The 27,059-nt window shown below is 32.2% G+C and overlaps 1 protein-coding gene across 1 annotated transcript in view; it reads left to right on the top strand.

Annotated features, from left to right (window-relative positions):
* Positions 1-308: 308 nt before the first annotated feature.
* The window catches only part of LOC126878694 (craniofacial development protein 2-like), a 56,633-nt gene continuing 29,882 nt past the window's right edge, over positions 309-27,059 (top strand). The window contains exons 1-2 of the mRNA XM_050641557.1: positions 309-774; positions 918-1,225. The gene's annotated coding sequence lies outside the window, so the exon portion shown is untranslated. The remainder of the gene's footprint in view (positions 775-917; positions 1,226-27,059) is intronic.

The raw sequence follows: 27,059 nt of genomic DNA, 5'->3' as shown, positions 1-27,059 counted from the left end.
TATTATCCTGAAGAATCAGCCAGAGCATCTGTTGTTTTCCTTTTTTAGGATTCTACATGGATTCTACTGTCGTGAATCTGAGACTCTTGTCTTCAGAGTGTATCTCCGATCTCCGGTACCTCCCTGAACTCTTAACTTATCGTTAATATTTTCTGAATACCCAGAAAATTTTGGCTGGCGGTGGCATAGGACGGTGGCGAGCATCTTAACAACTGACAGTCTTGTCAGGATCTGGCGGCTTGGCGGGCAATTTGAAAAGTATTTTTATGGAACAGGAATCTATTCTTATTTACGATTTTCTTATAAAAGTAGTTTTTATAATTTTATATTGGATAGGTTATTACTTATTATGGAGGTTATAATTTTTTGGCAGAACTCAGCTCAGAGAATCGAATAAGGATTTTGTCTTTTGTATTTTGATAATTTTAGACGTGAGACGTGGTACTGGTGGGTGGTACCAGGTACCATCATGGTGGTACCTCTTTGTCTTTTGGTCTTTAAGTCTTTAGTCTTTACCTTTACGTACCTACCATGCCTACCATGTACCTACTAAGTTCTTTAAAGTGTTTTACTTCAATTCGAATTGAAAAATATATGGACAATAAAATGTCAGACAGCAATTTAGCAACATAAAAAATAAATAGCAATGCTTCTTCCATGTGAAGAAAACAAGTTTTCTGATCTGATCAACAAAAATATAAAGAAGACTTGGACAAAGACAAGACACAAAGAATTGCAGTGCAGTGGTTATCTGCAATTTATAGTATCATGTCTGTAAGTAAAAGAATAAAGGCTTTACATGCATTTTAAAATATTACTTATTTAATTTATTTACATTTATTTCACTTGTATGTAATTAAGTTTATTTTCAAATTTGATTTAGAAATACTTGTCTAACTCCTATTTTATTTTTTTAGGTGTAAAGTTTGTCACTAATGTAAAAATCAGCCATGGAAAAGTTTGATCTAGTTAGGCACTGCCAAACACAAATCTATGCCAAGTGGTTTCTGGACAGATGCTAATATCAGATGCTTTTAAAAAACAGACAAAAACAATGGGTTTGGAACCAAGATTGCAAGAAGCTAATTAAATTTGAGAATGCCAGGATTCATTGCAAAACACAATTTTCTCTTCAAATTAAGAAATTGATCATCTTACATTGATTGGTCAGTGCACTGTATCCTGATTTTGACATTCCAAAAAACTTAATTGTGGTCCTACAAAGGTAAGCAAAGTAATTAAAAATGTAACTGCTTCAAAATAATGTGAATGTATTCATCATCATCAGGGCTTTTCATTCCGGATGGAATGTTTGCCGCTCTTACTTAGAGCTCTCTGATTTGCTTATTGCGGTGAATCACCCTGCATTCCACTTGTGTGTTGTCAAAGTTTGTTGATTGACTTGGTTTTCGTTACAATTTTCTTCCACTCATTTCTATATCTGCATAGTTCCCTCCAGTTTTTCACTTCCAGAATTTTCTCTGGGTCTTCCGCTTGATCTTTCAGTTTTTGATTTCCATTTGGTGATCTTCTTAATCAGTAGGTCGTTTTTGCTTCTCTCTATGTGTGCCAACCATCTCAGTCTCTGCGCTTTAATAAATCTAACTATATCTTCTCCTTTCATTATGTCTCTTAGTTCATGGTTCATTCTTCTTGTCATTTCTCTGTTGTCCACTCTTATCAGGCCCATAATTCGTCGTGAGGATTTTCCTTTTGAATACTGTCAATTTTTCTTCATCTTTTTCCGTGAGGCACATTGTCTCAGCTGCGTAAGTAACTACTGGTCTGATCGCAACTCTGTATATTTTCAGTTTTGTATTTCTGGATAAGTTCTTGTCTTTCATTAGCCTATGATATCTCCAGTGTGTTTTGTTGCATTGTGGCCTGCTAGTATTCGCTTCTTCACTTCTCTTATTTTGGCCATTCACTACTACTCCCAAATATTTAAATTGTTGGACTCCTTCAAAATTGTAGTTTTCTATTTTGATATCTCTTGTCCTTTTACCTTCTTTTCTAGAGCAGAGTAGATATTTTGTGTTTCCTTCGTTAATTTCTAGACCTCTTTTCTGTGCTTCCTTTGCCAGGATTGTTACTCAAGGTGAGCTTGAAACACGTTATTATATAATTTACTATATCTTCAACTTTTTTGGTTGCAATATCTTCTACAACTCAAAAGTAGACAATACAAGACAAAATTGAAATCCGCTAAGCGTCCCTTTTTGAAAAAAAGGGTTTTTTCTAAAATAATATAAATTTCTGAAAAGTAACATTTTACATAAATATTTTGCAATAACTATCGTTGTAATCGTTTTCAAAATGAAAGAAACGTTTATTCAAACTTCTATATTAATAGTACATGAACACAGCAATAATAAATACAGGATGGGCAAAAGAAAAGAGTCCACCTCGATATTTGGCAGTAGTTATTCGATTTTAAGAAAATGCCAAAACAGATCGATTTTTATTTTTATATTGCACTTTTTTCACATATATTTCATACTAGTGACGTCATCCATCAGAGCGTGATGACGTAATCGATGATTTTTTAAATGGGAATAGGGGTCGTGTGGTAGCTCATTTGAAAGGGTGTTCAATTCTCTATTCAGTAATATAAACATTAATATCATTATTTATACAGGGCGACCAAAAAAAAATTTTTTGAATTAATTAATTGACACAAAAAAAAAGAATGTACTTTTAATTTATTTAACTCAAAATACATTGTACTGCTGTCAGAAAATAGAAAAAAATGTTTATTTCACAAATAAACATTTTTTTTTTCGCTTAAATTAAATCACAAACAGCCTTCCACCTACCTGTTGTGACAGTTATAACATTTAATTTAAGCGAAAAGCAATGTTTATTTGTCCAATAAACTTTTTTTTCTATTTTCTGACTGCAATAAAATGTATTTTGAGTTAAATAAATTACATACATTCTTCTTTTTGTGTCAATTAATTTAACTTAAAAATATTTTTTGGCCACCCTGTATAAATAATGATATTATTGTTTATATTAGTGAATAGAGAATTGAACACCCTTTCAAATGAGCTACCACACGACCCCTATTCCCATTTAAAAATCATCGATTACGTCATCACGCTCAGATGGATGACGTCACTAGTATGAAATATATATCAAAAAATTGTAATTTAAAAATAAAAATCGACCTGTTTCGGCATTTCCTTAAAATCTAATAACTACTGCCAAATATCGAGGTGAACTCTTTTCTTTGGCCCACCCTGTATAAATAAATACATATCTAATTTTTTTTTCTTTTATCCACTAGTTTGCAAATTAAAAAAAGTGCAGCGGGTGGAGGATATGCGGGAGGGTTCAAGAAATTCTTCAGAAATTTCTGAAATTTATCTTTTTTTTTTAGAAAAAATCGTTTTTTTTTTTTCAAAAAGGGACGCTTAGCGGATTTAAATGTTGTCTTGTATTGTTTACTTTCGAGTTGTAGAAGATATTCCAACAGAAAAAGTTGAAGATATTAAATTAGATAATAACATGTTTCAAGCTCACCGTGTACTGCTTCTTTTAATCTTTCCTTGTGTCTTCTCATAAGAACTATATAATAATAATAATAATACTTATATTTATTAGTTTTCATGTACATGTATCTGTACTTATAAGAATTTTACAATAATTATGTTATTTACATATAAAACAATAAACATCTGGCACTATCCGTTAAAACCAAAAATGGTCGAGCACAGGAATAGTGTGTATATCATGTAATACATTAAAAAGATAGATGAATACTGTTACATAAAATATAAATAATTAATTAAGTCTAATTACATCTAGGTACATTAAAATTATAATTTAATTTGTACAACGAATTTATATTATTCTTTTTTTTTATTTATTCTTTTATTCTGATGATGAAAACTATACCCACTTTGATGTTATGACATTCATGTAATGAATATATTCATTAAACCATACAAAATGGTAATAGTTGTTTAATCCATTAAATTTTGCACATAGCCACGATCAAAATTAAGAATATATTTTTTAAATATTGATTTTAATATCACTGGTGAGTTGAGAGTAGTTATATGTATATATTTTATACCATATATATATATATATATATATATATATATATATATATATATATATATATATATATATATATATATATATATATACATATATATATATATATTTTATATATATATATATATATATATATATATATATATATATTTTATATAATCTGCATATGCAACAATTTGTGTTGAGGAGTGGGCTTGTGGATTTCTAATCAGTGTACTTTTTTGTATGTCGATGCTACTTTCTGTGTATATTTTTTTAATTTATAACCACTACTTTTCAACTTTTCATTGGAGCGAAATAATTTTGACGTGTTACCACTCACACACACTGTCGCCAAGTGCAGATGTCTTCTTCTTCTCCTTCTTTTTGTATAGACATGACTCTGTCTGTTTTTTCAATGTGCCTCTAGTAAGTTGTCGTTCCATCGTTTTCGTGGTCTTCCCACTGATCGTCTTCCTATTGGGGAACCGTCTATCGCTGTCCTGACTACTCTATTTGTTGTCATTCGGCTTATGTGGTCATTCCATTCTATTCTTCTGTTTCTTACCCAGTTATTAATGTTATCCACCTTGCATCTCCGTCATATATCTGTACTTCTAGCTCTATCCTATAGACTACTAACAAAGTTGAATGTATTTCAGAAAGTTTTGCATTTTTAAATCTCTTTCAATTAAATAATGTACCAAACTGTAATGGGGGTTTCTTAGATCTTATTTTTTCTAGTATAAATAATAACATAAGCTTAAAAATTGCTGATCAATCTTTATTAAAATGTGATAGCTATCATCCATCCTTGTCTTTGACATTGGAAATATTATTTTAGACTCAGCTATGATTATTTCTATTTTGACTTTAAAAATGCTAATTATATCCTTATTAATGAATATTTCGGTTCAGTCGACTGGGATAGGGTTATTGATGAGACAAATGTAAATAATAGCGTTGATAAATTTTATGAAGTGTTAGATTCCTGTATTAATCTATTTTTATTAAAAACTAGATGCAAACAACTCAAAATTTCCGAAATGGTACACTCCTCATTTAAAACATATATTATTTCAAAAGAAGATTGCTCATGCAAAATACAAAATGACAGGATCTAAAAAGGATTATGATCTTTTTTTCTAATTTGCGTCAAGAATTAAGGGATTGTTATAAAACATGTCATCAGATTCACCTAAATAATTTATAAACTGCTATGTATGATAAAAAAGATTTTTGGAATCATGTAAATAATAAAGGAAAATGTTTTGATTTGCCAAACACAATGAAATATGAGAATATAACTTCCGATAATTCCCACAATATAGCAAATTTGTTTAGTAAATTTTTTAATTCAACCTATGTTACTAGTAATACAGATTATCTAGCTGTAAACTCTGATAATAGTATTTGTGTTGAAATTTGTGATATTATTGTATTAGATTAGATGTATTTGAATTTATATCTAAGATTGATCTAAAAGTAAGTTCTGGACCTGATAATATATCCCCTCTGTTCATATTTAATTGTAGATTTATTCTATTTTACAAAAATTATTTAGTTTGTCATTAGGCTCAGGTGTCTTTCCAGAGATATGGAAGAGAAGTTATATTACCCCAGTCCATAAAGAGGTAATAGAGAAAATATTGAAAACTACCAAGCTATATCTAAAATTTCAGTTTTTGCTAAATCTTTTGAAGGGATTATATCTGCAAAACTTGGTCCATTATTGAATCCTACTTTACTGCCCGACCAACATGGTTTTATTCCAGGACGTTCTACTACTACCAATCTTTTAGTTTTACAAGAATTTTTGTTGGATGCTCTCGAAGGGTATGACCAGGTTGATGTCATTTATACTGACTTTTCAAAGGCATTTGATAGAGTTAATAATACTGTCCTAATCTCTAAACTTTATAATGCTGGTTTACATGGCAGATTATTAGGCTGGATGGAGAGCTATCTCACAGATAGAACTCATGTTGTAAAAATTAACCAATTTTTGTCATATACTATCAATATAACCTCTGATGTTCCACAGGGTGGACATTTATCTCCTCTGCTTTTTAATTGTTTTGTAAATGAAAAAAAAAAATTGTTTTTATCATAGTAATATTCTTATCTATGCTGATGACCTAAAAATTTATAGAGTCATAAGAAATTCCAATGACTGTAGTTTATTACAGAATGATTTAAGTAGATTATTGGATTGGTGTAACTTATATGCTTCGAATTTGAACATAAATAAATGTAAGGTAATGCGATTTTTTAGAAACATACATCCGATTTCATTTGAATACCATATTGGACCGAATATTTTAGAGGTAATCACAACATTTAAGGATCTTGGGGTAATTTTTGACCCTACAGTAAGCTTCAGGGACCACTTTTCTTACGTTTCTAATAGATCCATGAACCTTTTAGGTTTCATGAAACGTAGCCTCTCTGAATTTGATAATATTTTTATTGTCTCAAAAATATCTACTGTTCCCTTATTAGATCGGTTTTGGAATATGGTAGCAATATTTGGTCTCCGCATTATAAATGCTACAGAGATCTATTAGAAAGAGTACAGAGAAACTTCTTAAGATTTATTGCTTTTAAATTGAGAATACCTGTAAATGAAATTGAATACATTGTTTTACAATCTTTACTTAAGTTGCCTACTCTTGAAGAATGGCGAATATTGCTAGATGTAGCATTTATATATAAATCAATACGAGGAGGCATTGATGCTAGTACTCTTTTGGAAAAGGTTTACTTCCGTACTCCCTGTAGAGACACCAGATCCTAAGACTTATTTTATTTAGAATTTCATAATCAAACTTATACTGTAAATAAACCCTTACAGAGAATGTGTAGAAATGCAAACACATTTAATAGTAATGATTTTTTTCATTTATCACTAAGTACTATTAAGAATGAGATCGAAAATACCTTTTTATGTAATCACATTGTGCTTTAATAGTTTAGTTAAATTTAAGTTGATTTGTAAAAATGGCAAGTCCGTAAATAAACATCACATTATATATATATATATATATATATATATATATATATATATATATATATATATATATATATATATATATATATATATATATATATATATATATATGTTACACTTGAAGTTTCCGCGGGAGCTATATGTGCTTTCTGTTGTTTTCCGGGTTTGACTCCGCGTTGAATAATTTTGGTTTTGATAAAAACCATTATTTTGACGACGTTTCGGCAAGATCTCACTTGCCATTGTCAAGTCAGGTAGTTCCGCTTCTCGCTGCTTCTCGCAGTTTACTTCAAGCAGCAGCGAGAAGCGGAACTACCTGACTTGACAATGGCAAGTGAGATCTTGCCGAAACGTCGTCAAAATAATGGTTTTTATCAAAACCAAAATTATTCAACGCGGAGTCAAACCCGGAAAACAACAGAAAGCATATATATATATATATATATATATATATATATATATATATATATATATATATATATATATATATATATATAATATATATATATATATATATATATATATATATATATATATATATATATATATTCAATGTTCAATCAGACACCCACCTGCCTCTTAGCAGTTTGCACATTTAATTTATGCGAAGAGCAATGTTTATTTGTGAAATAAACATTTTTTGTTGTGTGTGTTCTGATTTCTGAGCGCAGTAAAATATATGTTGAATTAAATAAATTACACACATTCAACATTCTTCTTTTTGTGTCAATTAATTAAAAAAAAAAGACTAGCCACCATACAGTCATGATGTGAACAAGTCAGATTCGAGCTCAATGGTACCTAGAGCATGAGACATTGGGTATTTAAACATCCATGTTTAATTTCACATTTTACTTCTATGTTCCTATGACGGATTAATTGTAAAGGGTTTTTACCCGCATTTTTTTTACTTTGGTGGTTAGCATGTTAGATTCACGAAACACTGATGATGATTGGTCATCCGATCGAAAACTAGTTCTGTTCTGTGATGTAGCCCTTTATAGGGATTTTAAAAAATATACCTTTTATAAAGGAGTTTATGGTTTTTGGTAATATATGGTATACAGCCAACTACAGGAAAGCTTTTTCCTCGTAGATTTCCACCCTGTATAAATATGTAATTATGTTATGTGTGTGTGTGTGTGTGAAAATGGCTTAGGTGCAGGTCTTTAGCCACATATTTTATTTTACTTTTACCTTAATTTATTAGTTTTGTTATATTTATACCTATTGCATTTAGATGACTGTTTCTTTCAAGTAGTTTATGAGTAATTTAAATATTAAAATAATTAAATATAAGTAATATAATATAATATAATTAATTATTGGATATATAAACTAAAGTAATTTAGTTGTTTAAATATACCTAATTATGTTTATATTACTGAATAGGGAATAAAATAACCTTTCAAATGAGCTAACACACGACACCTGTTCTCATTTTAAAACACATGCCATATATTATAAAATCGACCTGTTTCAGAATTTTTCCTTAAAGTCGTCGGTTTACGAAATAATGAATTTATTCCATTTGGCTTTGCCTCTATGTGTCTTTGCAGCGCGCAGCGTTAGTCATGTATTTCCAGTCTTTTCTGTTTCTGCACCTTGACTTCTAGTCTTTTATTTTAATTATATTTATGTCTTCCTCTATCTGGTTCCACCATCTTATCCTGGTCTCAGGGGTGTCCAGTTAGTGACTCTTTTTATCATTTCTGTGGGTGCTCTTCTCATTATGTGGTCTCCCATTCTAGAGGTCTTGCTTTTATATATCTTGCTTTGTGCTCACTTCCCATTTCTTGTTGAATTTCTTTTTTGGCATTCGTTTTTGTTTCTCGGTCGCTTGTTCTTTTTGGTCCCAATATTAATATCATTATTTTTCTTTCTATTATTCTTAGATCTTCAGCTTTGTGTTCAATGCCACCGGTTTTGCTTCTACTTCCCGTTTGTTTCTGGCTTTTATTAAGCGAACGGCTCCACGGGCGAGAAATTGACGCTAGCAGTAGTCGTAAAACGAACTTTAGGTTCCACGGAGCGGAATAGGAATAGCCGAACTGAACCGACTACGCACAAGTCCTGTAGTCGGTACAGTTCGGCTATTCCTATTCCGTTCCGCGGAACCTTAAGTTCGTTTTACGGCTACTGCTAGCGTCAATTTCTCGCCCGTGGAGCCGTTCGCTAAGTCTTCTCTTTTCTCTGCTACAACTATTAAATCAACCGCATAAGCGATAATTTGTGTTCCACTTAGTAATGTATCCTTTCTGTTTAGTTTTGATTCAGAGGGTGGGAGTGATTGGGTGTCTTTACTTCACACCTCTAATTACAATAACTTCGTCTGGTTAACTGTCCCTGAAGTTTAATTTTTGCTTTGATGTCCTGCAGGGACAGCGCTCTAGTTTTATCAGTTTGTTTGGGATTCCTATCTTTTTTAATGCCCTTCCCATTTTGGTTCTATACATGGAGTCAAAGGCACTTCTGAAGTCAATAAACGTTATATCGCCGTTTCGAAATAAAAATGACGTAACTGCAAAAATTCAACTTTCTCAGGAGAGCAAAAAACGATTTTTAAAAATGTAAATTAGGGATTAAATGAGGAGTAATCATCCAGGAGCATAGGTATGCCGTTTATTCTTAGAATGATGGCTTTTAGTTTTATCTCTATTGGTTCGAATTTTATTATCTTAATTTAATCCCACAATTTTCAATCCTTTTTACAGTTGCGTCATTATTCATCTGAAACAAGGTCTAAAATGGTGCGTATTTCAATACCGACTCAACTATCATGTAGTGGCTCAGCACATAGTTACAGTTCTTCTGTATCATCTGTACACAGTATTTTAGAAGTTAATTACGTAATAAACAGAAATTGACAAAATTTGCAGCTACGTCATTCTTGTTTCGGACCGGCGATATGCAGGTTCTTATTATATTCCCTGTATTTCTGTATTATTTGTCCTACTGTGTGTATTGCGTTTATCGTTAATCATCCTGGACGGAAAGCGTTCTGATATTCTCTGCCTGTGCTTTTAGTTAATGGTTTACTAAATTAGCTACGATCTTGTAGGCTGTATTAGGTAGTGTAATAGTCTGTAATTGTGGTAGGGGAGCAAAGTATGTATGCTAAATGTGCAGTCCCTGGAGCGCTTTAGGGACCTATTGGGTTGTGAAGAGTAGGTCCTAAAATCAAAAAAACTTAAGTAAAGTTTTCGATTTTAGTGGGGACTTTCCAATTTTTATTTAATTTTCCATTTCCAACAATCGTTTTTTTAGATTATAGCGGCATCTATCCCTAATTCGAAAAAATGTCTCGAATAAAAGTTACTTATTTTTACGTAAGGAATCCAAATCTGCAATAAAAAATGGGGGCTCCTATTTAAGATTTTAAAGTAACCCCCTACCCCACCTCCGTGGGGTGTCGTCATGGGCCAAATCATATTATGATAAATTACATGATAAATCACGTAGTGTAAAGTCGACTTAGTTTATTTCTGAAAAAATAACGTTCTCCGATTACATTTTCTTTTCCGTCGTTATGATTTTGATACGTAGATGCTTGTCGGAACTGCAAGACATGAGTTTTTCTTATTCGAATCTTCTCGAACCACTGACCGGAAATCAGTTTAATTGGTCCATTCAAATGCCGCCCAAAAATTAAAAACATTATTGGCTAAAATAGACTAGCACGGAAGCTGCCTGTGAGGTGAGAAAAATTTGCCCCCACGCAAGACCGCGTGGAGAGGCATGCTTTGGACTGGCGAGGTAGGTGATAATACTGGAAGGATTTGATCTGCGTATTTAGGCCTGATGTAAATGTTTATTTCAAAATTTTGATGACTATTTAATTGAAACAGTTGATCTAATGTGTGTGATGCATAATTATTGTTCGAGTGCATAGGAAATTTTGCTCATCTTTATTGTGTATTTTTGAATTACTCCTATACTACGCAATAATTAATGGAAGCCGGTAGGATAAATATGGTCGTATGCTGTTGAGTTTAAATGGTGCAGTATATCTGTGTTTTAATGATAATATGGACATCCCTTTTTCTTGAAAAGTTAAAAGAATGAGAGAATTCGGCCAACGTCCCCTTTTTTAGATGTCATGTGTAATAGAAAAATAATCCGAAATATCAAGGTAAAAATTCGCTCTATTAACTATCCCAAGTGAAGTGGTAGAATTTTTTTGATTTTAGTTGAGTAAACGTAACGTTGAATTTTTGAGAATTTGAGTAAAGGTAGTTGTATTTTTTTCAAAAATGTATAAACATTTTCAATTTCTTTGCAACACGAAAATGCAGCAGCTGCATAATACTCTGGTTAAATCGGAGAGTGCAGGAAGAGTCTATACCGGTTTCAGAGGGTTTTTCCTCCTCATCAGATTGACAACAGGTGGAATACTTTCTTTGGTTACAACCTCCTGAGATTTTCAAAATTATAAATTATACAGGATGCCGAGGAAATTAGGATGAGAGAATTTTAAATAATTCACAACCCATCTGCTCAGCGTGGTAAAAGTTCCAACAAGAAAGATTCCTTAGTACTCAACAAAAGAGTAAATGAATTAAAAATGTATAAACATTTTCAATTTCTTTGCAACACGAAAATGCAGCAACTGCATAATACTCTGGTTAAATCAGAGAGTGCAGGAAGAGTCTAAAGCGGTTTCGGAGGTTTTTTCCTCCTCATCAGTAACCCTCCGAAACCGGTATAGACTCTTCCTGCACTCTCCGATTTAACCAGAGTATTATGCAGCTGCTGCATTTTCGTATTGCAAAGAAATTGAAAATGTTTATACATGCAGATAATATGATAAGTAGGTATAACATCGAATCTTTGGCCAAGAAATACGGTGTAGAAGTATTACGATTGGCTCCCTATCACTGTGACAATCCGATAGAAATGGTTTGGAATCAAGTTAAACATTACGTTGCTGCCCGAAACCCTGACTTTAAAAAAGATCATGTGCAACAACTCATACATGAAGCGTTTGATAATGTCCCTGTTGAAAAGTTGCAAAATTATATACAGTATGCCATCAGACTTGAAAACTAAATGTGGATAGCTGATATCTTCTTGCAAGAAGATATCCTTACCGGTGATTATCTCAGCCAATACCGGCAGTTCCAGTGAGGACAGTTTTTCCGAAATGGAGTAGAAATGTTAATTTCTACCTGACACTGTTATTGTTTTGAATTGTAAGTCTTATCTTTATTCATTAGATAGTGTTTAGGTTATACAAATTTTTATTCTTTTGTTAGCATAGTTTTATTTTTTGGCGTGTACACACTTACACCGAGTGAGCCAAAATGTTGAACGAAATAGTATTTTTTATCAAAATAAACAATGTTAAATTATTATTTTTAATTTTAAACATCTTTTCTTTATAATAATTTTTGAGATTGTTAAAAATAAAGACAATAAACATGTTTTGACAAACCTCATATAATACGACTAATAAAATATGTAATAAATAATATTACATTACTTTTTAACAAACCAATTTTGTGGCTTATTTCCAATTAAAATAATAAATTAATATAACAGTATTAATTTGTAAAATTAAAATATTAATTCTTCTGATTTATGCATTTTATTAACTTTGTAAAGATTTCCTTTATTGTATGCAAAACCTGAGAAAAGATTATGGTATTTTTTAGCCACACAGGTAGGTATACAGAGCCAAAAAAATCTTTACAAAATGAATAAAACGCATAAATTAGAAGAATTATTATTTTATTTTTACAAATAATGCTTTGTCATTATAAATTTACTATTTTAGTTAGGAATAAGCCACAATTTGCTTATTTTGCACACTATAATAGATAGGAACAGGTAGACGGCATAGGTACTATAGTAGCACCTGTTATCCGTACCCATATAACAATTTCATGTTCTTAGTAGATTCATAGAACATACTTTTCAGAAAAAGTATATACTGAGAATATGCGTAATTACCATTACGAATGTGCAGAGCAGATGCTGAGTAATACTACATTACAGTACTTAAACGTTCTATGTATATACTTAGAATGTACTACCGCACTTCTTTTCAGTATATACCAAGAATATACTTTTTAGAACATTCCAAGCAAGTGCTATAAACCTTCTATTTATATACTTAGAATATACTACCGCACATCTTTTTAGTATGTGGGAAGAATATACTTTTAAAAATATTTCAAGCAAGTGCTATATTCCTCAGAAGTATGTTTTCAGCATCACCTAATCTCATCCAAGGTTCTACCAACTATCATATTTACATATTCAAATTGCATACGAGAATTTAATTAGTACATTTTACAATATTACTTAAAAAGTAAGTAGGTACATATAAATTTTAGTTATTTGTGTAAATATTATATAGTATTGTGTATCATTTTGGCAATCAAAGATAGAATAAAAACTTTATTTTTTTAATATAACGCGGGCACATAAATTTGATACACCCTGTATATTGATTTGTAACTGTTTATTAGAAGTTAGCTTTTAAGCAGTGGTTTTATCCTTAATGAGTTTTTCCCTGAAGAATTAAAGACATTAGTAAAAAAAAGTGATGTGACTAGACAATGTGTCTCGGGATTATAATTTTAAAACGGTTGTTTTGTTACGGACTAGGCCAAAGCCACAGGTAATTAATTTATTTAGAAAATTAATGTAGAGAAAGTTGGAATTTTAAGTCTCTTTGTTTAAGCCCTAAGAAATTTGTAGAATTCCCTAAAAGTAATTATCATGAGTAGAAGTATTTGTTGGAAGGTTGCATGGGTTTTTCTAATGAAAAAGAGGAATGTGGAGAGAGAAATGTTTCTGATTGGCTTAGCAATTTGGAATGAGGAGGAGAGAAGGTTAAACATTCAGGTAGTGTGGAAAAGGAAATTATTATGTGACCGGCATCCGAGAAGAGCAGTCAAAGTTTTCGTGAGTAGTTTAGAAGCAAGTACTAGTGGTTGTTTGATTGTGAGGAGTGTAGCTGAAAAGTGGAACGAGAGACAGATCAAATTGAGAAGAAATACCTCTTTGATTCTGTAAAGTCCAAGAGAGTAAGTTACAAGAACTAGAGTTATTAAAATTATTGGTGACACCAAGTAAAAAAGATACTTGGGGCTCAGGAGATTATTATTGTGAGAAAGAGAAGAGAGAATTTTGGAGTTTTTTTGAACGAGTACTGGTTAAAAGAGGCCATGGCTCGTGTTTCGGAGAAATAGTTGCTGGTATGCTGCTGGATTGATGCTGAGAACGGAGAGGGCTTTGATTGGTAGCCTAACATAATCGACAAGGAAGAGCTGTTTGGGTCAAGAGGAGACATCATTGTGTGTGAATCAAAAGGTCAGTCAATAATTTATGTGATAGATATTCTTTATGTTCAGAAGTTAATTTTTTTATAAAAGCATATGAACTAAGATTCCAATATTTCAAAAAAAAAAATTAATAGGAAGTATAAGTAGTTTTACGAATACCTAAATTTGTTTGTTTAGCTTATTTTATCAATGGTATCAAGAACAAACCGATAAATATTTGTTGAATTTAAATTAATTTATGTGGTAAAAGTTTCATTGGGACAGTTATGCCCACAGGATTTAATTGATAGATTTTCAGAGTATTGCTTTTGATAATAAAAGATATTTGTATATGCTTATTTTGGTATTTCGATTAATTTCCTTTTCCTATTTTATCCCGATAAGGACCAACTAAGAGATACTGAAGCCACGACAAATGATAAGTATAACCTAAGATAATTTAGATATTTTTTTGTATGATAAAAACGCACCCTGAGATTTTTCTTAATTTTTATGTATGATTTGCGACAATTGACTAATTAATTAAATAAATATACTAATTATTATAAAAGTAAGAGAAAGCAGATCATAACAATAGGTAAGTTTATATTATATTTAGGTATTATGTGCATATCAACATAAACATGCTGAATATATAAATATAATACCTAGATCATCATCATCCTCTTTGCCTTATCCCTATGCGGGGTCGGCTTCTCTAATTGCATTTCTCCACACAATTCTATCTTGGGTCATATCAATGTCAATCCCCTTTACCAACATGTCCTGCCTTATCGTCTCCCCCCAGGTCTTCTTTGGGTTTCCTCTCCTACTCCTTCCAAGAATCTGCACTTCAGCTATTCTTTGTATTGGGTGATTAACGTCTCGACGTTGAACATGACCAAACTATCTTAACCTATGCTCTCTCATTTTGGCATCAATTGGTGCCACACCTAGACTTCCCCTAATATACTCATTTCTAGTTTTATCCTTCTTTGTCACTCCACTCATCCATCTAAGCATTCGCATTTCCGCCACATGCATTCGTTGTTCCTCTTTCTTTTTCACTGCCCAACATTCAGTTCCGTACATCATAGCCGGTCTTATGGCTGTTTTATAGAAATTTCCCTTCAGCTTCTTTGGAATTTTTCTGTCACACAACACACCACTAGCTTCTTTCCACTTCATCCATCCAGCCCTAATTCTACTGCATGCATCTCCATCTATTTCTCCATGACTCTGTAATACCGATCCCAGGTACTTAAAACTATTGATATTTTACAATCAGTTCACCATCCAAAGATACCATTTTATTTGTAGTAACTCCATCTTTAAATGAACATTCCAAATACTATGTTTTTGTCCTACTAAGTTTTAAACCTTTTTCCTCCAGAGCTTGTCTCCATTGTTCCAGTTTTTGTTCTAAGTCTCTTTCACTATTTCCTACTAACACGACATCATCAGCATACATTAAGCACCATGGAATGCTACCCTGTAGTTTCTCTGTTATCTGGTCCAAAACTAATGAGAATAAATACGGACTAAGCACAGAGCCTTGGTGCAATCCTACTTTCACATGAAATTTATCAGTCTCTCCCACACCTGTTCTAACACTAGTCGTTACTCCCTCATACATATCCCTCACAATCTTTACATATTCACCAGGGACTCCTTTCTCATTGAGTGCACACCACAGAAACTCTCGAGGAACTCTATCATATGCTTTCTCAAGATCAATGAATACCATATGAGCGGTTGTCTCTTTACTCCTGTATTTTTCCATCAACTGCCTTATAATGAAAATTGCATCTGTTGTTGATCTTCCCTGCATAAAGCCAAATTGATTCTCGGATATTTCGGTCTCTTCACGTATCCGTCTATCAATTACTCTTTCCCATATTTTCATGGTGTGGCTAAGCAGTTTTATAGCCCTGTAGTTTGTACATTGTTGTATATCTCCCTTGTTTTTGTAAACAGGTACCATTATACTGCTTCTCCATTCGTCTGGCATTTGTCCAACTTCCATAATTCTATTAAATAGACCTGCTAGCCACCTTGTTCCTGTCTCTCCCAATGCTCTCCATACTTCCTCAGGAATATCATCTGGTCCTACCGCTTTTCCTTTCTTTATTTTTTGAAGCGCTTGAGCCACTTCTTCGTTTGTTATTTTGGTGACCATTGCTGCTACTGTCTCCGTTGACTCTACAGGCTGTCTGTCAAATTCTTCATTTAATAAGCTGTCAAAGTACTTTCTACATCTCTTTTTGACATCCCTTTCGTGAACTAGTATTTTATTAAAAAACTCTAACATGAAGTAAAACCACTTCTATGTAAATTGGTATATTTATTAAAACTTAAAAAATCCCAATGGATTGGGTAAAATATGTCCAATTCAGAACGTTTTCAAACCTATCGGTCCATCATCAGTGAATCTACAATAAAATAAGTAATCCCACTATTAGAATTGAAAGATGGTTGAAATTTTTTAAAAGCTAAAAAAGTGTGGTTAGATTACTTACGTGCATACTTGCTAAATAGCCCCAGAACCAAACAATGGTTGAACTTAAAATTCGATTTACATTATTTAAAAATAATATTAAACAGGCTAAACGCCGATGTTACAGGATATAACTAACCTACGGGAACATGGTGAAACCCTACCAAAAACTCAATCAACCATCTTAGGCCAACTTTTACTATAAAGTGTCAAAATTGTGTGGAACTGTTTGAAGTGACATTGACAGTAGAGAAAAAGGTAGTCGATTTTTCAATGTTTATTAACCAAAAGGTCATGACCCAAAACAAATGATAAAGATTTTAATATCTGAAAATGTCTAACATTTTTAAATCTATTGGTTTTTGAAAAGAAAATTGTGATATACAAATTAATTTAGAATATAAGATTATTTATGTTGACTGTATACTATAACATTAGATTGATCAAATTGATAGAAAGAAAGTTAAGCTGCTGTCAATAATGATAAAAAGATAAAAAAAGATGATGGTGAGAGAAGAGAAAGAATAAGTATTAGTTGGAATGTTATTGTACAAAATGAATAAATTGGTAGGCAAGTTAATCAAGTCTATATTGTATTGGTGGTTGTATATGTAAAAGGAAAATATTGTTATTTAAAAATAAATGGAAATTTTTGTAAATAATGGATTTGAGTTAGGATACAGTCAAATACTTAAAGTGTGCAATATGTAAATGAAGAGGATTGTAATTATTATGAGATGTTTTATTTTATTTTAAAAAATTTTGAGAGAATTCTTGTGACAAAGTGAGGGTATGTGAAGTTAAAGATAAAGAAATGTATGATTATAGCTGAGTCCAGTTGATACAAGAATGAAATTAAAATGAAAATGTACTGAATAAAAGAAAACCAAAGTAAGAAAAAAGAATATTGATATAATTTAATTGTAGTAATAATGGATCTGAATGTGAGAACTGAAATTAAATGATGGGATGTTAGTTGGAGAGGTAAAAGTTACTTGGAAAAAGTCAAACACAAAAAGTAGAGGGCTGTGGTGTAAGGTATAAAGACAAGAATTTTAAGGGAAAGAGAGGGATAAAGAAAAGATGGGGTGTGGAATTTAAACTGAATGAAGTAATGAAATGAAAAAGAAGAAAGATAGTAGGGTGAATTAATGAGGTGATGGTTAATAGGGTTCATGTATTTAATAATGTTAGTTGGGTAAAGGAGTTTGAAAGCAATGAAGGAAAGAGGAAAAATTTTGAAAAAAGGGGGAAGAGTAAATTAAAAAAAAGGAGAAAGAATAGGATAAAAAGAGGAAGTTGAACATAATAGGAATTATGAGAATAATTGACGGTGAATGGGGACAAAATTGCGGTTAAGGGATGTTTGTCTATTGACACAGTTGGGACTCTTCTTTAGGTCCTTGACAATCTCCAAATCTTCGTATAAGTCTAAACGGAGTGTATTTTTTTGTTGAATGTTGTGTATCAACTGGACACCTTCAGGAATCTTAAGTTCATGTTTATTGACTTTTAAATGGTGTGAAAAGGCTGAAGTGGTATCTCTTTTGCTGTGTTCTGCAGATCGGGTAGAAAGGGATCTGTAAGTTCTGCCGATGTAGGTGGCATCACAATCTGAACAAGAGAGTCTGTATACCCCACTCCGGTTCATATAATGGATAGGATCTTTGGTATAAGTTAAACTTTTGCTGAGAGTATTATTAACTTTGAAAGAGATTTTTATGTTGTCACAAGAATTGGAAATGATATGTTTGACTCTTTAAGATAATTTGGAGTTATTGAATGGTAAGGAGGCATAGATGGGAGTAGTTGTGGATGATGTAGAGAAAGCGGATTGTTGGAGTAACTTGAGTTCTCTTTTTTGTTGAAGTTTATTGATGATGTCTGGGTCATAACCATTGTTGACTGCAATCTGTTTGATAATGTTCAACTCTTTGTTGAATTCAGTTATGGATAAAGGAATAGAGTTTAATCTATGTATAAAACTGCGAAAGGCAGAGAGTTTATATGATAAAGGGTGATTAGAAGTAGAATGGATAACATGATCTGTCTGTGTTGGTTTATGGTAGATACCAAAGTTGAAATGGTCATGTAGTCTGGTAATAGATAGATCCAGAAAGTTAATGGAGTTAGAAGATTCTAGTTCCATGGTAAGGGTGATTTTAGGATGGATTTGATTAATTTTGTGAAGTAAGTTGTGAGCTGAATCAGAGTTACCAGAAATGAAGACTAAAATGTCATCAACATAACGGAACCAGTGTAAGATCTCTGGATTTTTATGACATAGTTGGATTCTAAATAATCCATAAAAACATCAGCTAAGAAAGGGGATAAGCAACTACCCATTGCTAAACCGTCAGGTTGCTGGTAAAAGTTGTTATTAAAAACAAAGTAATCTTGAGATAGACAAATTTTGAGAATGTTTATAATAGACGAAGTGGTGGTGGAAGTGACAGAATTATTTAAAAGGAGTGAATTAACCAGACTAATCGATTCATTTTTTGGTACTGAAGTAAATAAATTGCTAACATCAAAAGAAAGCATAACAATATTTGGATTAAGATTGACAAGTTGAAGTTTTTCAACTAATTGGCGAGAATTCAAAACAGTAAACTGTGGGGTAAAATTGATAAAGTTTTTAATGGTGTTAAGAATGAATTTAGATAAAATAGAAACTGGAGTGTTAATGAAGCTGACAACGGGAGCTTCCCGTTTCCCTACCAATTTATTCATTTTGTACAATAACATTCCAACTAATACTTATTCTTTCTCTTCTCTCACCATCATCTTTTTTATCTTTTTATCATTATTGACAGCAGCTTAACTTTCTTTCTATCAATTTGGTCAATCTAATGTTATAGTATACAGTCAACATAAATAATCTTATATTCTAAATTAATTTGTATATCACAATTTTCTTTTCAAAAACCAATAGATTTAAAAATGTTAGACATTTTCAGATATTAAAATCTTTATCATTTGTTTTGGGTCATGACCTTTTGGTTAATAAACATTGAAAAATCGACTACCTTTTTCTCTACTGTCAATGTCACTTCAAACAGTTCCTTACACACTTTTGACACTTTATAGTCAACGTTGGCCTAAGATGGTTGATTGAGTTTTTGGTAGGGTTTCACTATGTCCCCGTAGGTTATATCCTGTAACATCGGCGTTTAGCCTGTTCAATATTATTTTTAAATAATGTAAATCGAATTTTAAATTCAACCATTGTTTGGTTCTGGGGCTATTTAGCAAGTATGCACGTAAGTAATCTTACCACACTTTTTTAGCTTTTAAAAAAAATTTCAACCATCTTTCAATTCTAATAGTGGGATTACTTATTTTATTGTAGATTCACTGATGATGGACCGATAGGTTTGAAAACGTTCTGAATTGGACATATTTTACTCAATCCATTGGGATTTTTTAAGCTTTAATAAATATACCAATTTACGTAGAAGTGGTTTTACTTCATGTTAGAGTTTTTTAACCATATGGTATACAGCCAACCTAGGGAACTTCCCTTTTAGTTTAGTATTTTATTATTTTCATCTCGGATACATCTAATCTGATTAAAATCTTTTCTTAATAAATATAATACCTAGATATAAATATTATTTAGTGAAACTAAACTATAGCTAAAATTTATATATTTTGTACTTACCTACTATTTAAGTAATATTGAGTTACCAAAATGAATTTAATATTTTCAAGCACTTTAATATTAAAATAAAGATATTATGTATGTTCCTAGTCCTAGTTCTTAGTATACTTTGTGGTTCGTCTTCCTCCTAACACATCATCAAGCATAGATTGGATACAAATGCAAATGCCTGTGCACTGTGCCGTGTGCCTGTTTAGTGTTTGTTTTTGCATTTTCATAAAACCTTTGTTAATTCCTTTGCAGGTAGACTGAGAAGGGTCATTTCCGTTATTCCGTTTGCATTATTCCGATCTTTTACGATCTGGTAATGGTGTATTCTTTTATAAACAGCATTTGAATGTATCTAATCAATTCCAACGATGTAAAAATACAAATAATGGTAAAATCAAAATGGTAAATTCATTTCAATTATGAAAACGAAATTTTTTTTCTTTAATACAAATTAATTTTTAAACTTTTTTACCATACCTACAATTAAAACAATTTTAAGAAATTAATTCGTCCGGGATACCTACATACATAAATTTTATTAATTATTCTAAAAATAATAAGTTAATAATCTATAAGCCTAACATTATTCTTTCTATACATACATATTCTTTTTAAGATATTTTAAAAGTACATACGTACAAGTATGTGTTAAGCACATACTTTTAAAGTACATATATTCGATGAAGGTATATTCCAAGAATATACTTTTACGAATATTCTGAGATACTACGTACACGAATGTGCTCAGTATATTCGGCACGAGAATATTCTTTAAAGTATATGCAAAGATCATGAAATTTAGAATGTTTTTATGGTACATATATGCTTGTACTATGCATGTACTAAAAAGAATATACTCTGTCGAATGTTGGTAGTATATGCTTTGAACATGATGCGAACATCATTGTTATGTGGGTAATAATATATTTCAATATATAAATACCGGAAAATTAGATAAATAGCAAAATGAAAAGACCCAAATTTACCAAAATACAGAGGGATTAGAAACGAAAAGAATTCAAGGATCAGGATTATCAATTATAAGAATAATATGTGAGCGGTGAATAAAACTGCAATTTACACTGCGCGTCAGAGAAAACGGGCACCCCAAAAAAGAGGTCATTTTTGATGTCTCGTATCTCCTGTTATCCGATTTAAGTAATTTTTTTAATGTGTTGTAGCCTTATTCTTTAACCATATCGCTGTAATACTATTGTTGCTAAACAGGTAAATTTTTTTTGTATACCGGGTGTACGAATCAAATTGTGTTTTTTTTTCAAAGTTCGCAACAAGCTGTGGAATATTCTAGCATTTATAAGATACTCAAATTAAAACCCAACTATAGCCTCAGGTTTTCTTAACATTTTGTTTTTGATTCAATCGCTTATGTTGGATAATACAAAAGTTAGGTACTTTAACAAATAGCCATATTCTTCATCAGTGCAGGGTGTTTCTAAATAATTCCGACAAACTTTAAGGGGTAATTCTGTATGAAAAATAATGACCGTTTGCTTTATAAACATATGTCCGCAAATGCTTCGTTTCTGAGATACGGGATGTAGAATTTTTCTTTCAAACTGACGATTTATTTATTGACCTAAAACCGGTTGAGATATGCAAATGAAATTTGGTAGTTTTTAAGAATTTTATATTCACCATTGGCGCGTATACGGGTAATATGACCGATCATATATATCTCGGAAACGAAGCAAACATCCCGAATCTCGACATTCGATTATAAAGCAAACTGTCATTATTTTTTAATGCAGAATTACCCCTTAAAGTTTGTCGCACTTATTTAGAAATACCCTGTACTGATGAAGAACATGGCTAGTTGTTAAAGTACCTAACTTTTGTATTATCAAACATAAGCGAATAAATAAAAAACAGAATGTTAAGAAAACCTGAGGCTATAGTTGGGGTTTAATTTCAGTATTTTATAAATGCTAGAATATTCCACAGAGTGTTGCGAACTTTGAGAAAAAAACACAGTTTGATTCGTACACCCGGTATACAATGAAAATTTACCTGTTTAGTAACAATAGTATTACGGCGATATTGTTAAAGAATAAGGCTATAACATATTAAAAATTACTTAAATCGGACAACAGGTTTAGGAGATACGAGACATCAAATATGATCCATTTTTTTGGGGTGACCGTTTTCTCTGACGCACAGTGTATACAGTATGGTACAAATGTCTGGAATAAATTCGATATTTCGTATACCGGCGACTTTAAGAAAAAATCCCGAAACAGGTCGTTTTTTAGTTTTAAATTACAATATTTTGGCATATATTTCATGCGAGTGACGTCATCCATATGGACGTGATGACGTAATCGATGATTTTTTTAATGAGACTAGGGGTCGTGTGATAGCTCATTTGAAAGGGTATTCAATTCTGTATTCAGTAATATAAATATTAACATGGGTAATTGTTTATTCACAGTGTCCAATTTTTTTTTTAATTAAATTAATTGACAAAAAAAGAAGAATGTATGTAATTTATTTAATTCAAAATATATTTTCTTATTGTCAGGAAACAGAAAAAAATGTTTATTTGACAAATAAGCATTATTTTTCGCTTAAATTCAATGATCAAACCAGCTCCCGCCAACCACCTGCCTCTTGGAAGTTTGAACATTGAATTTAAGCGAAAAGCAATGTTTATTTGTTAAATAAACATTTTTTTTTTGTTTTTTAACAGCAGTAAAATGTATTTTGAATTAAATAAATTACATACATTCTTCTGTTTTTGTCAATTAATTTAATTTAAACATTTTTTTTTGACACTGTATAAAAAATTATATTAATATTTATATTACTGAATACAGAATGGAATACCCTTTCAAATGAGCTATCACACGACTCCTAGTCTCATTTAAAAAATCATCTATTACGCCATCACGTCCATATGGATGACGTCACTCGTATGAAATATATGTCAAAATATCGTAATTTAAAAATAAAAATCGACCTGTTTCGGGATTTTTCCTTAAAGTTACCGGTTTACGAAATATCGAATTTATTCCAGACATTTGCACCATATTGTATAAAAAATCCTACACATTCTATCAAATAATGCACTTAATGCACATAATATTTTAAACAGCGGAAAAAACCACCTTATTGGTTATTACCAAATGTCCTCAAAAGTGTAAACTTGGCATTGTAGTGATGGGTAAATACCCGGTAAATATATTTTGGTACCCGATTTGGGTATTTATATGGGTTTTTTTTATTAAAAAATTAGTTGTTAATAAAACATTTTTTTTTCAAGAAATTGAAATATTAACGCCCGGTTTCATAATCAACTTAAAGTAAACATTGACTACAGTTCACTTTAACGTTGACATTTACCCATATGAATTGCATTGATAAAGGTACCAACTTAAAATTTAAAGTCCACTTTTACTGATTATGAAACCGAGCGTAACACATATTACATACTAAAATCTAAATCACTGAGATTCTCATTCTCACTAGCTGTTGAGCTATCATCTCTATACGGGATATCCATCTCACTTATCTCACTCTCATTTTCACCCTCATCATCGCTGAGGTCAATATAGTCATTATTTGGATTGGTGTCTGTTCAGCTTGGCCTGTTGTCAATTCATCAATTTCATGTTTCCCTTTTTCGTTTTCGTGTAGTAATTTCCAGTTGTGAGCCAAATATGTAATTTTCCCAGCCCTAGTGTTTGTCAAACGATTACGTTTTTTATTGTGGATCCAACTGAACGTACTGAACGATCTTTCAGTTGCTGCAGAGCTAACTGGAGCTGATAAGATGCGAACAGCAATTTCCGAAAGCCGACTACCTTTGCAGATCCCTTTCCACCATACCAATGGCGATACTGATGCGGCAGAAATACACACAAATTCTTTTCCCCATAGCCAATCCTTTGCAATATAATTGGCCAAGTAACTGCCAGCAACTTTGTGAATGAATTCCATTGCGTCTACATGCTCGACTGGCGTTAAATGGCAACTCTGGCTCGAGGGATCTAATAGTGCTGCAGCCAAATGAATTGCCCCAAGAGCCATATGCTTCCTCTCTTCAATTTTTTGTAAAATAGTATTCTCCTGGGCTTTTGTAAGTGGGGATTGTGGTAATAAAAGGACAAGATGTTTCTGCAAATCATTAAAAGCGTAATGCACTTTATGGATTAACCATGCATTTGATTCAAATTGTTTTGTTAAAATTACAATTGGTTGTAAAATTCATATTAATTTCTCAACTCGAATCCAAAAAACATTGTCATCTAAAATTCGATACTTTAGTTCTCTTGGTAAACAGTATGTGGCCTGTTCATTTACTGCTAATGTTTGCAGTGTGCTCTTGCAAGCAAGAAGGCTTTGTAGAGTATCAAGAAAACTACCCCAGCGGATTTTCACTGGCAATTTTAGACTGACTGTTATATTTTTCTCCTTGTTAATCTTAGTAAACAGGGCATTTAATATATGAACATTTTTTTGGCATTTCACTATCTCTGTGCAACTGTTGAAGAATGTTTGTGCTGATTTACAGTTAACTACATATGTCATTATATAGTAACTGTAAGGATAAGAACAGAACAAGTGGGTCGCGGTGGAGGTGGATGTGTAGGTCGCGGTCGATGTCGATATCCATGTAAAACAAACACATTGTAGTGAATGGAAGAGAACAAAGCAGGTAAGTCGCGGTGGACGTTTAGCGCGATGTGATCTAGGAGGTTTACATCGATGCTTTTGAAAATAAAATGAGTTTGTTTTACATGGATGTCTACTGCGCGGCCTACAAGGATGCTTTCCTGTGATTGATCCGTTGTTCGAAGCCAAGTTGTTATTACCTGCGCTATCTGAGTTTATACTTTTTATATAATCCCTTTTTTGTATTGTTTATTTTTGAATTTCTAAAGTAATTAAATTCAGTAAATTTTTGAAATATGAAGGAGGATCTGATTATTTACAGCTGGCATTTCATCACTATCATCACTTGACTGACACAACATCGCAAAAGCACAGTATTTTTGTCATTCAAATTAAAATACTTCACTTGATAGTGGTTCTAGCTCGACTGACAGCGCAGGTGACCTCCTTGCTATGTGCTGTCGACATCGACCGCGACTTAACTAGTAACATCCACCGCGACCTACACCTCCACCTCGACCCACTTGTTCTGTTCTTACCCTAAGGTATGACAAAGGCATCCCAAGGGTACAAGATGGTCATACTTTTCAGTCAATAAAGTAAATGCTCGTTTCATATTGGCTGCATTATCCCCAATGACGACAAGGAACTTCGCAGAGTTGTATGTCTCAATGATTTCTAATATTTTTCTACACAAATAGTCTCCCGTGTGTTTATTTTCTTCAGTAGCAAGAAACTCAACAAAAATCGGCTCAGGCTTTGATATTACAAAGTTTACAATACTTTCCTTCCGTATATTGCTCCAGCCATCACACTGAAGATGTAAATTTTTGGCAATAGCCAAATCGGAGCTAAGATCAGCTTTCATTTGGTTATATTCTTTATCCAATAAAGTAGTGGACACACATTTCCTGGTAGGAAATTTATATGAAGGTCTTAGTTTCTTGAAAAAATCAATTCATAAGGGGTGTTCTACTAAAGATAATGGTGATCCACTTATGAAAATCGCTTTGGCCAAAGATTGATTTAGATTGCTCTGAAAACAAAAAGGAAAATATTACACTTTACACTACAAAAGGAAACACGGCAATTTCATTATACAAAAGGTTTTAAAATAAACTTACATTTTCTTGAGCACTCATCGTGTCCAGAAACCCTTTCAAATCAATTTGTTGTCCAGAGGTAGAGGGAACCGCAGGGGCATGAGGTGAAGAAGATATAGAGCTAGGGGTCCTAGTCCTGTAAGTCCTGTTTCTCATTGATTTCATTGGAGTTTCTGGAATGTGTGTACTTCTAAATGGAATGGAAGACCTTGAAGCACATCCTGACATTCCTGACATTGATGAAGAAGATAGACATGATGAGCTTGGACTTGGACGGTTTTCTCTCGCAGGCGTGCTTGGATTCAAACATTGTGGTGGATCAATTATTACATCTTCACCTAGATCGAGCTGAAAAAAATATATGTCACCTTTACCTTTACGCCTTTACCCTTTACCTTTTAATTAAACAATTCAATTATTTGATTTTTCACTTAAACATAATGAGCGTGAAAATGAGCCAAGGCTAGTTAGGCGGAGGCCTTAAACCTTGATTAGCCATTGACTAATTGGACTATCATATAAACATATGTAAAAGTTTATATGCTCAAAAATTGTCATTTTTAGTTTTAGTTGAATTTTAAACCTACCTGCTCAGTTTCTCTATCTCTGTGCTCAACCTTGGCTGACTCGAAAGTTAAAGCTGATTTTAGGTTGATCATTTTCTTTGCTTCCTTGTGACACTTGAGGCACTTATTTATATGGCCAGTCATTTTATTCACATTCGCAAACTTGTAACACTTCGAACAGTATTTACAACTAACAGATTTATTCTCGTTAATGTTCCACATTTTCCAAACGCCATGCTTTTTACGTGGCGTGTTTATAACGGGGTACAAGGGGTGCGAGT

Source organism: Diabrotica virgifera, chromosome 10 (genome assembly GCF_917563875.1).
Source record: "Diabrotica virgifera virgifera chromosome 10, PGI_DIABVI_V3a".
In the NCBI taxonomy this organism is placed as follows: Eukaryota; Metazoa; Arthropoda; class Insecta; order Coleoptera; family Chrysomelidae; genus Diabrotica; species Diabrotica virgifera.
This window is presented reverse-complemented; position numbering and strand designations above follow the sequence as displayed.